Source organism: Dipteris shenzhenensis, chromosome 10 (assembly GCF_047967505.1).
Source record: "Dipteris shenzhenensis isolate YYH24624 ecotype China chromosome 10, Dip_SZ_1.0, whole genome shotgun sequence".
In the NCBI taxonomy this organism is placed as follows: Eukaryota; Viridiplantae; Streptophyta; class Polypodiopsida; order Gleicheniales; family Dipteridaceae; genus Dipteris; species Dipteris shenzhenensis.
The window spans coordinates 55,187,882-55,199,976 of record NC_141605.1 but is presented as its reverse complement, the minus strand read 5'-3'; positions in this window follow the sequence as shown (position 1 = coordinate 55,199,976).

The following is a 12,095-nucleotide window of genomic DNA, read 5'->3' as shown; positions in this document are numbered from 1 at the left end:
GGAGATCTTTTGTGGTCTCATGCTAGTCTAGAGAGGAGGCTAGAATCGAGAGAGGACCTCCCAAGGAACTTGCAACTCAACTCAGTAGTGCCCCCTCAAGGGTGTCTAAGCAGCTGCCTCCAGCTAAAGACGACGATCGATGCGAGTCGTGTACGAGAAGAAGGGCACCTCCTCTACCTTGATCGAGTGCCCTAGTCTGGCTGGCTAGAACCACTCCCTTGGGTCCCATTGAATATCACCGAGAGGCCTGCCCTCCCAGGCCACAGAGCCAAATTGCTCCCTCTAGGACTAACAGGACTGAGTCCGGATCAATGTGCCATCCCTTGCCTAAGCAGCCCACTACCATCCAGGGACGCATCATCTAAACCATCCATACTTGTCTCAACTTGCAACAGGCGTCCAGGCCCCACCTTGTAAAACCTGGGGCGATGAAAGGAAAAAAGGGTCTCCCAAAAAACCAAACCTTGAGAGGCACCCCTGTCCATGAGATTTCCCAGACCAGCTGTGAGGGGTCCAAGGACTGCATAGCCCTTCCCACCAGGAGGTGGGGATTGCTGGGTCAATCGCTGCTATCTATGTACTTGCCCCCCTCGAATGCGAAAGGGTATGTCCTCTAGTCTGTGCATCCCTAGGAAGATGACTCCAAACTCTGAAAGATCTGGACGGGTCACTTTCCCTCTGTGCCCATCCAATATGCGTCAGTTGGCCTAGCATATGCCCCTCTGTGTCTCGGACCTTTGGGTGCCAAATGGTCGGCTGTCTCTCGAACTCCTTCCTATAGGAGGGGCTGTTGGCCCTGATGAGACCCCCAACCAACCGCTACCAGACCCTAAAAAGGATCCTCATAAGGGGGGAACCCTTCCTTGTGAGGGGATCTGCTAAAAAGATCCACTTGTGGGACTGCTGCCATTGTCCACCAGTGAGAGGAGTGTTCCCTAGGAGCCCTATTGAAGAAGAAGCTCCAAGGGCTCTGGCAGCTAGGGTGAGACCACGTACCACCAGCTTGCCCAAGAGGGCTCTGATATGCATCTCCAATTCAATGATGCCCAACTCCTCGTGTCTGTGGAATAATCACAGTTTGCCATGCCACTCGGACTTTAGTATTCCATGTGCCATGCAAACCTGCCCAAAGGAAATTACGCACCAATTGTCTCAACTTCCCCATGCATCCCTGGTGGAAACAGGCTATGTACTAGGCCGTGGCAGGAAGAACTTGATTGACTACCAATTCTCAACTTGCTTAGGAGAGTTGGCGAGCTTCAATATAAGAGCTTGCACCGAATGCTCTCTAGAACTGGGGCAATCTGCTGCTCTGCTAGGATGTCCATGCCCACTTGGTAGCCAAGGTACCTCGCTTTTGGTCCCGGTAGAATCCAACGAAAACCAAAACCAGTCCCCTAGTTTTGTGACCTCCTGAACCTCCTCTACGTCTGTGAAGAAGCCAATAGATTTGGTCCAGTTAATGCAGGCTGCAAAGGTCCCATAATACATAGCCAAGGCCTCCTTGACTGCTGCCTCAAGGCTTGCTACTGAGCCCTCCACATACAGGGCTATGTCATCTGTAAACTCTGAATCTAGCAGCTCCTCTTGTCAGATCGACAACCTCATCCTTGTGAGACCAATTGCCCGAGAGCATAGAAATAGCCAACGCCCCTGCTACGAAAAGAAAGAGGAAGGGAGCGATTGGGGCAGCCCTGCTAAGCTGAGCGAGAAAGAGAGAAGGCCTCACCCATGTGTCCCCTAATGATCACCTCGCTGAAGCTCCCTGCGTATAGACCCTCTAATCCACCTCTTTGAGAAACCCACGCATGGTACCCTCCAAAAAAGACCAACCCACTCTATCATATGCCTTCTCAAAATCCAAGAGAAGGATGGTGAGAGGTTGTGACTATTCCCTGGTCCAAATGCAGTGCCTCCTAGAAAGTAAAGATGTTGTCTAGGATACAGAATTCCTGAACAAAACCTGTCTGCATGTCATGAATGATGTCCGGCAGGTGGGGTCTCAACTGCAAGCTCAAGACTTTGGCCAAGATCTTGTAAACGGTATCCAGTAAGGTGATCGGTCTCCACTACCTAATATCAGATCTATCTTCCCCTTCGGAATTAGTCATCATATCCAGCCTTGGCTCAAGGACTGTGGGAGGGAGCATGAGTCAAAATTCTCCCAGCGAGCTAGGCAAAGCGGAGTGCAAATGTGCTCCCAAAGACAACGGAAAAAGGTTAGGGTCAAGCCACCTCCCCTGGGAACTTTTGATGAGGAAGAGCTTTGAGGACCTCCCAAAGCTCCTCATCTTGTGAATGGGGTCTCCAATCGTCTGCTCAAGGTCTGCAGGACAAACGCCAAAACTTGCATCCAAATTGCCTCTCGAGCTATCAGAGTCACATGTGACGACTCCTCTGACTGAAACAACTGATGATAAAAAGCCATGGTCAGCTAAAGGATCTCCTGAGGATCTGTGTGCATCTATCCCTGCTCATCCCTTAGTCTTTGAAGCCGATGACCGGGCCATAGTGTTCTAGAATTATTATCTGGTCATCCTATCCTGCTATTGTACCCATTTGGCCCTGGAGGAGTGGTATGAGAACTCAGTCCGATGAGTCTCCATGGTTTGCATACCAAGCCTCATGCTGTTGTCCCTATCACTGAGGCATTGGGAACTTGGGTCCTAGTCTTTAAGCCTCTCAATGGGTGCTAGATCCCGTTGCAATGCTCTCTCCCTTTGCTGGAGAGCAAGCCTCCACTGCCAAAGGGCCTAGGACTACAACTCTTGGCTACTACACTAGATCGTATCGGCTACCCATGACACTTAACTTGCTCCTCTGGTTGCCTCCAAATCTTGACTATTGCCTTTTAGGGAGTCCCTGGTGGGGCTGCTCGAGATGGAGGAGAGTGATCTGACATATTAGTACCTGCTAAGATGCTCGTGGAGCCTTCCAACGCCCAGTCCCCAACATTAAATCTGTCGAGGCGCTCCAACAAGCCATCATGTCTCCTCTGTCCAAAATAAAAATGAAGGCTGCCAAGAAGCCTAGTAAACTATGCTTCCCTCTAGGGGTCTCTGCACCACTGATGACCGCAAAAATAAATTGCTCCCAAGTGCTCCTCCCTGCTACTTATATCTCAGCAAAGGAGCCTCCCTACACGAACTCTAGATTGCTGAAGTCACCTCTAACAATCCAGGAGTCAACATCTGGAAGACAATCCGTCAGCCATCTCCAACAAATAGGGTGGTGTTGCCTACAAGTGGGAGCATACAAGTTCAAGATCCCGATCTTGGACTCAACCACCCAAAGGCCCATCCAAACTACCTGGCGGGCGATGAGCTTGCCCTGATTGTGGACCTCCGGGGCTATTGCCTGAGAGATTAAAATGCAGACCCCACCACTTCTACTTACCGCTAGAGACCAAACCTCTAGGTGCCTCTTGGGAGGAGCTGATGGCGATGTCCAATGTCTGCTGCTGAGAACATATATCCTTGAATCAGAAGAAAATCCACTGCCTATCCAACCACTACTTTCTACAACTCCTGCCGCCGCGGTATCAAAAACTGCGAGATTGACTACATGCACGGTTGTGGAGACCATGAATGCTATAACTGACCATAGTTCAAACTCATGAGGAGGGGGTGATAGAGAACAAGGCTCATCTGTGGGACTGAGAGCCTGCTCCCGAGAGTCAAATCTCTGTGCGTTTGGAGGGGGAGTAATCTGTGTCTGTGCGATCGCAAGACTGGCTCTATGCCAACCTTTTGTGCCCACTGCAACATGAAAGAAATATCTACCCCAAAAAGCCCAACGCACTGCTGTAGTATTTGCTGCGAAGGAGAGATGCCCACACTGACCTGGCAACCCAAGTATTTGAAAGAAACACCCCCTTTTCTTTGCATTTAAGAGCCTTCCATCATTAAGTATGCATAAAACCTGTGAGAGCAAGCTCAAAGCAGAAAAACATCATGCAATGCACAAGAAGAGGTGGAAAACAACCAAGGTTGAGCTAAAAATGCCATTTCAACCCTATGGTAGACTCATAGAAGGAGGGTGAACCCCTCCATTGTCTAAAGAATGCAGCCCTCTTTGTAGAGCTGTGTGAGAGGGCTCGGCGAAATGGCTGTTAGTGTATGTATAGTGTCAGCCCATATATTGGACAGTGTAAGAAGGGTAAACCTAGGATCCATCCAATTCCTCTATACATCTGGCTCTCGAGATATGCCATGCTGCAATACTTGCCAGTATCTCCCATGAATTGTCCACATATACATGCACAACCCTAAATGGTGAGGGAGGAACATCACCCATAGAGCATAACTCCACTAAGTGGCATCAAATCGATAAAGCCCAAGAGGACTCATATCTCTCATGAAAGACCTGAGGCCCAAAAGAGAGAGCCAAGCAACTGAGCCCCAGGTTATGAAGAAGGGGGCAGGGATAGAAGCACCCCCCCTCTCCTTTTTTTTTTGCAAAAAAGATACTTCCATGAAATATGAACGAAACCCACGAGAGCAAGCTCAAAGTGGAAGTATATCATGCAATGCATGATAAAAACTCCTCATAAATAGGTGAAAAACAACCAAGGTTGAGGTTGAAAATGCCATCTCAGACCTGTGGTATACTCTGAGAAGAAGGGTGAAAGAAGGCAGCCCTCTTTGCAGAGGTTGAGCGAGAGGACCCCTATATACTTGCCCAGATGGCCATCAGTGTATGTATAGTGTCAGTCCATATACTGGCCAATGTGTGAGAAGGGTGAGAACCTGGGATCCATCCAATGCCTTTGTACATCTAGCTCTCCGAATATGCCACGCTGCAATACTCGCCAGTATCTCCCATGAAGTGCCCATAGAGGCATTCACAACTCTAAATGGTGAGGAAGGAACATCGCCAAGAGCATAACTCCACTAAGTGGTGTCGAATTGCTAAAGGCCAAGAGGAGTCATTTCTCTCATAAAAGGCCCGAGGTCCCGAAAGAGAGAGCTAAGCAACTGAGCCCTAGGTCATGAAGAAACCCCCCCTTTTTTCTTTGGAAAAAAAAGACTAAAATTAAGTATGAACAAACCCCGTGAGAGCAAGCTCAAAGCGGAATTACATCATGCAATGCACGAGGAAAAGCTCCTCATAAAGAGGTGAAAAAAAACCAAGGTTGAGGCTGAAAATGCCATCTCAACCTTGTAGTAGACTCAGAGAACCTCTCCATTCTCTAAAGAACACAACCCTCTTTGCAGAAGCTACTCCAAAGGACCCCTACATGCTTGCCAAATGGCCATCAACGTATGTATGGCGTCAGTCCATATGCTGGACAAAGTGTGACTAGGGTAAACCTAGGACCCATCCAATACCTCTGTACATCTGGCTCTCTAGATATGCCATGATGCAATTCTGGCCAGTATCTCTCACGAAGAGTCCACAGAGGCATGCACCTCTCTAAATGGTGAGGTAGGAACATCATCGAAAGTGCATAACTCCACTAAGTGGCATCAAATTGATAAAGCCCAAGAGGAGTCATGTCTCTCATAAAAGACCTGAGGCCTCGAAGAAAGAGAGAGCCAAGAAACTGAGCCTCAAGTCATGAAGAAGGGAGATTGGTCGGATGGATGTTGTTATTCGTAAGCCTAGAAAATCACATGAAAGATTTGATTATTTATCCAAGTTACTGGCCTCTAATAACCCAGTAACTCAGAGGCTAAAGTCTGAGCATTTTCAGAGGTTGATCCAAGAACTCTCATGGCTTGAGACTCAACACGACTCAGAGGCTCATGTCTTAGCATGGCTACATGACCAGCTCAAGCCTCATAGGTTTAGAAATACACCAACATCCTGGAACTCGGCCATGCCTAATAAAGAGACCCTATCAAAGCCAATACATGGCTCCCACAATACATCCCCCTCTTGGCTCCAAAATAGGGTGACATGGAGCTACATACCATAGATAGCAAAACATCATTTTAAGAGGACTATCCAAGGCTGAGAACTTTTATTGACTCAAAGAGATTATCACATTCAATTTTTGGGAAACTACCCAGGGTGGAGTACCCATATACATCAAGCTCATGGACATATTTTAGAAGAAATATTCATCATCCTCATCTACCTCCTGAGGGAAGGATAGATTTCAGAGATGAGCAGTGAGAATAAAAGTTGGTATCGGAGTGTCAGCTTCTTCTTCTTCACTAGCTGCAGCTGCAGTCAAGTTAGCATGCTCCTTGGATTTGTTGTTTGGCAAGCTTCTAAAAACAACGGTCCTCTGTATGGCCAAGCTTCTTACAATACATACATTAGAAAGGTTTGAATGGCTTCTTACCCTTGGAATATAATGCCTGCTCCTCATGGATATCCTTGTGCCTTTGTTTATGATCGAGAAGCATTGTAACCATTTCATCATAGGACATATCTCGTGCTACACGAAGCGCTGGTATGATATCACGATACTAAGGAATATCCTCAATGCTGGAAAGGAGGACAGCCACCTGATCATCTTCCCCAACAGGGGCCTTCAAAGCAGCAAGTCGGGTGATGAGGGATTCCATATGGTTCAAATGAGCATTAAGAGAATCTTCATGTTTCATATGGAGCTTAAAGAATTCATGTCTGAGACATCCTTTGGAATTGATATTTTTGTTGCCAAATAAGCGCTCTAGCTTGTCCCACAATTCATGTGCAGTGTCATCAAAATCCTAGTGATGAATAACGTCATCAAACAAACCCAAACCAATGATAGAAAGACCTTAGTCATTGAGAGTTTCTCACGCTAGAATTTTCTTTTCATCAGATTCAGGTTTCTTGTCTTTGCCACTAACCGCCTTCCACACACCATCCTTCATAAGCAAAAGCCTCAGCTTGGTTTGCCAAGTTGGAAAGTTCTTACAGAAAACTTTTCGATGACAATTCCCGCTTTGGAATACTCCATGTCTGCTTCAAATGCTATAGCAATACGGGTTGAAGTGCAAGCTTGGAGAAAAGGCTAGAATAGTATGTGCTGTAGCAGCAGATTAGCTTGCAGTTGGGACAGAAATGGCCAAGAAAAGGCATCGGACGAGCGGGAATAGCGTAGGCAACAACTCATGTTATAGTCGAGGCAGATGGCAGCATTCTTGAGGCGTGAATAGCAGCCGCAACATCACTCTTCAAGTAGGCCATTTCTTCAAAAATGGGCTCCAAATGAGGTGGTTTTTAGGGCAACCAATAGTAGAAACGTCTCCACAACAGTAATCAAAACAACAAAAACGAGCTGTCTTTGAGGAAAAAACGGGCTACTGTTGAGCAAAAAACGAGATGTCTTTTTCTCTACGAAGATGCCCACTAATGTGGTGATCAAGTTGCTCGAAATCCAAGCACAAATCTGTAGCAAACTTGAGGCTGATGGCGCAGCAAAATCTACAGCAAATCACTTAGCAGGTCCAACTCCACAAATCAACTCCAATGTCCAGCAAAATCCGCAGCTTATGGAGAGGCTAAGAGTGAAGGAAGAAGGGATGCCTTCCAAGGGTAAAGAGGGAGAGTAGCTCCTCTTTCCTTGCCTCCCTCATCTCAATCCCTTGGAAGATCAAGGAGCAAGAGGAAAAGGACTAGGATAAGGAAGGATGGATGAAGAAAGAAAGGGAGGAGTAAGGATGGCTCTGATACCACATGAAGGAACATGGTGGAGAGGCAGAGGGAGAGAGAGAGAGGGTAGGCTAGGGAGAGACAAGATAATATTCAAATGGAAACATAATGAAAGTGAAAGGAAATGGAAATGAGCAATAAACCAAAATGAAAAGACTCACATTGATAAGCTTGATGTAGACTCCTTGATGTGTGTTGATGTGTGACACAAGTACAATCATATGTAGGATAGACACACACTAGAATACTGAAGTGTATATGGGATATCTCCCAAAAGTCCCCCAAAATGACATGTGGCACTCATACATAAGACTCTACTAGAACTCCATTAGAACACACTAAAACACACTCAACTTGACTTCATATTCTAACAATATCCGCTATGGGACAATAAACAAACTGAATGAAGCCATCATCAACACAGCCCTGAATGAAGTGAGTGTGATTTTCAATATGCTTATGCAAGCATGGAACTCTGGGTTGTGTGCTATGGTGATGCGTGACTGGCTATCACATTGTATAAGAGTAACTAACCTCTTTCTGAAAATCATAGAAAAGCTTCCTTAACAACATCATTCAGTTGTGTCTGTGCTTGGTGCCTTGTATTCTTCTTCCCTAGATGAAAGAGACACATTCTTAGTGAGCCATGCAATGCAGGAAGTTTCCAAAAAGAAACTCTACTCAGATTTAGATACGCGGTCGTCAATGTCCCCTGCCCAATTAGAATTTGTAAACCCATGAAGTTCCACAAGATTCCCTTTGGTATAATGTAAACCAAAAGATAAAGTGCCATGCACGTATATGAGAACTCTCTTAGTCGCATTCCAATGTGTAATAGTGGGCAATGCGTGAACCGAGAAAGAAACCTGATGGCAAATGCAACATCAGGCCTATTAGAGCATAGATAAATGAGACTTGTTGATGGGGGTTTTGTAGGACATTTTACAATGACATGGATATGTAGGTCATAGAATAGTTTTTATTATTTTTCTATATACTAGTGCCTTGGTATAAATTGCTCAGTACTTTCATTTCTAACTAGGTAAGTTCATTGCTCTCCTACCATTAGGGGAGAAATGGGCTCTCAAAAGGGCCTTGTAAGGAATGGATTAGGAGAGGGATTAAAACCTTAATCCAATCCTATGTGGAGGCATGGCTTAGGTGATTTTGGTAGGCTAGAGATGGCTTTGTAAGCACTTATTAAGGGGGGAGAGTCAAAAAATCTATGAGTAACGTCTACATATAACCAAGCTGTCAATTATTATGTTACATGATTGGATTATTGTCCTAGTGGTAAAAGCCCAAGGGTGGGGGACTTGAGGTTGTGGGTTCCATTCCTAGCGCTTGCAAACTGCATTTACTTTTTGGAGGGTGCAAGTGGGAGCTCCTAGACATGTGGCATCTCACACGACCCGCAGCCTGCTCTGTACCTCTTTCCACGCCCAATACGCCGCCATTTCCAGCCCACTTTGCATTTGCCTTCAATGCAACCCCTCCCCACTTTTTGAATCTTGGGACACATGGCAACACATGGTGCTCCCTCACTTCTAGTGGTTTTCTTCCCACAATCCATGGTTTTCTCTCCCCCTTTTTCAAACAAAAACCACCTTTTTTGAATTGAAACCACCTATGACCTAGGCATAGTAAATGCAAGACTCCACCTCAACATACCATTGCCCAACTCAAAGGAGCAATCTCATTGGGACACCTCAAATCCCTCTCTAATCCCTTGAAATTAGGAAACACTAATTGGAGGCACTTTTGAGACCCCATTTCTCCCCTAATGGTACGGGTTGCACTCATCTCCTCCTACACCTATATCAAATATCTACATAGACTCAATCATGTACTGAAATAATATGAAGGCCACATGCCTAGTGCATGGATACCCCATGGATACAAAATTTGACTAGTACTATCATCAGTGGATACTCGCAATTTTAATTTTAATCTATTACGTTATGAGGCATAGAATTCATCCTATGACAAGACCTAAGGAGTTCGGGCATGTGGAGGAGTGAGGAATCCTTCTAGAATTCCTATGCGGAATACGGAGGATATTCACATGTGGAATAGAGAGGGTTGCTATGGGATCCATGTGAGACGACTCTTGAATTTTCTTACTTTGAAAAAGAGTCATGAGAATCTTATGATGGAGCATCTGTCAAACATAGCCTAAAAGGACAATTGATGGTGACACATGTTCTTATGTCACCAAAGCGTGAAGGTATCCACTAACTAGAGATATACCACTTGATGGTGTGGCATGTCCACGTGTCAACTGATGAGTATGCACTATGTTTGTATTATTGTGCCACATGCCAATGCCACATGATGGATTGAGTTAGTCTGTTGTTATGGTTGTCGTTGGGCATGAGGTGACTCAGTGCAAGCTGTGGCATGCATGGGTTAGAGGCATGTAGAATAGGCAGCTAGCGGGTTGAGGTGGCTAAGTGTTAGACTACTGGGAGGAGACTAGGAGGACTGGAGGAATGTAAGCATCAGTGAGAGTGTTATCCTTGCAAGAAGAGCTAGAAGCACAATCTAGAGCAATGAAGGTGAGATCATTGTGTGTTGGGGTAGCGAGACGAAGTTCCACTTGTAATATCTTGAAAGATAGCTTGATGGATCTGGAGGGTAAGGATAGCTAAAATTCTCTCTACAATAGAGTTGGTCATACTTGAAAAATCATGATCTAGAAAGAGAATGCCTTAACTTTTGTGTAGGCCACTTGCCTTAGACTTTTGTCACTTGTGTAGGACACTTTTGCCTTACACTTGCCTTACACTTTGGTTTAGGACACTTTTGGCTTATACTTTTATGTAAGGGTGAAAACTCGGGAACGTGTATATTTATATCTCTCAATGCAAAGAAGCTCCCACTCTTTGGGGTTCAGTGCTCAAGTTCACTTGTGTTCATGTGATTGATCTCCCTTACGTCCATGCTCCTATACACAATCGTGTTCTAGCATGTCCTTATCCTTGCACTCCATCCTCCCATCTCCTCCGTCCTCCTCCCCCTTTCTTCTTTGATCGTCCTTCTCAACCCTTTACCCCTTGAAGTTGTGAAGGAGACTAGCTCTCCACTCCTCAAATTTGAATTGCTCGTAAACCTTGCAACCCTCTCTAAACCTAATTAGCTTTCTCAACCTGGTCCCCCTTGTAAACCCTGCAACCCCCTTGTAAACCCTCAAACCCCTATGGAGGTGAGAACCTCCACCAGTCCTTGTGATCAATCCCTCTTTTTCACCTAAGTGCGCACGAGAGCTGCTTTCCATGCTTTAGCCTACACCTCTCATTAGAATACAACTCGAGGATCTATACTACACTTGCGAACACCTATGCTACAACAAGCAATGACACGACTGTAGGTGACCAACACCCTCGAAACCTAGATTTGAGAGAGAAAGTTAGAACAGGCAAGGTTGGGGGGGGGGCAAGGAAGGGAGCTATAAACCTAGAGGAAGTGTGGGACAGAGGGTAAAACACCCCTGCTCGGATCTAACCCAAAACACAATCCAAAACATGATTAGCAAACCAAAATAAAGAACCTCTACCACCCCCAAGCAAGCGGGCTAGATGTCAGACTCCCACAACTCTATGCCCATAGCTTTGACATCCCATTTCACCAGGACCTATCCACTAGGAACCTTTAGCATAGTATCTCGTGATGGCAGGAGTCTAGGCTCGTGATCTAGACTAGACCAATCAGGGGTGTCAACATATTGAATGCCATCCTAATAGCCTTGGCCATTTTATATGGAAGAGCATCCCACTTTTTAGAAAGCATCTTGGCTAAATATAGCCAATTGATCCCTTGCTATTGTTCTAAGTTCTCTAGCCCATGTTAGCTTGCTTCCCTTATTCCCACAGTCCCTTAATCTTGTTGAATTAAGTCTACTAATCTGAGGATTAGCAACTAGGCACATGATAAAGGGCAAGGAGAAAGTAAGCACAAAGGCCATTAGGCGCAAGGAGGAAGCGAGGATGACAGCCATCAAGGATGAGAGGCATGCTATTAGGAAAAAAGGGAGCTCATTTTGGGGCCTTTTAGCCAAGAAAGAAAATAGCCCTTCACCAATCAAAGGAGGGCCAATGTAACATTGAAAAAAAAAGAAAAAGGAAAACAAAAGAAATGCGGTTGAGTTTGCATTCAATGAGGATACTTAAGCTACTTTATTATATCTGATGTACGGTGCAGAATTTGGTATTTCTAACATATTTGGCGCGTTCGGAACAGACCAAAACCCCCAAAAATGCTTTTGAAATGCTGAAAACCGACCCTCGGAGGCTCGGAAAAGGCCAAAATGGCAACCTGTACAAATGAAAGCGATTTGACAGGTTGGACTCCAAAATGAGCTCCCTTTTTTCCTAATTGGAAGGGGAGAAGGATGAAAGAACATGACCTCATCAAGCACCCTGAGATATCACTGCTTTTGTTTGCAACATGTAGTATCTAAATGAATTGTTGTTGAAGATCATATTTGTACAATAAGAATATGC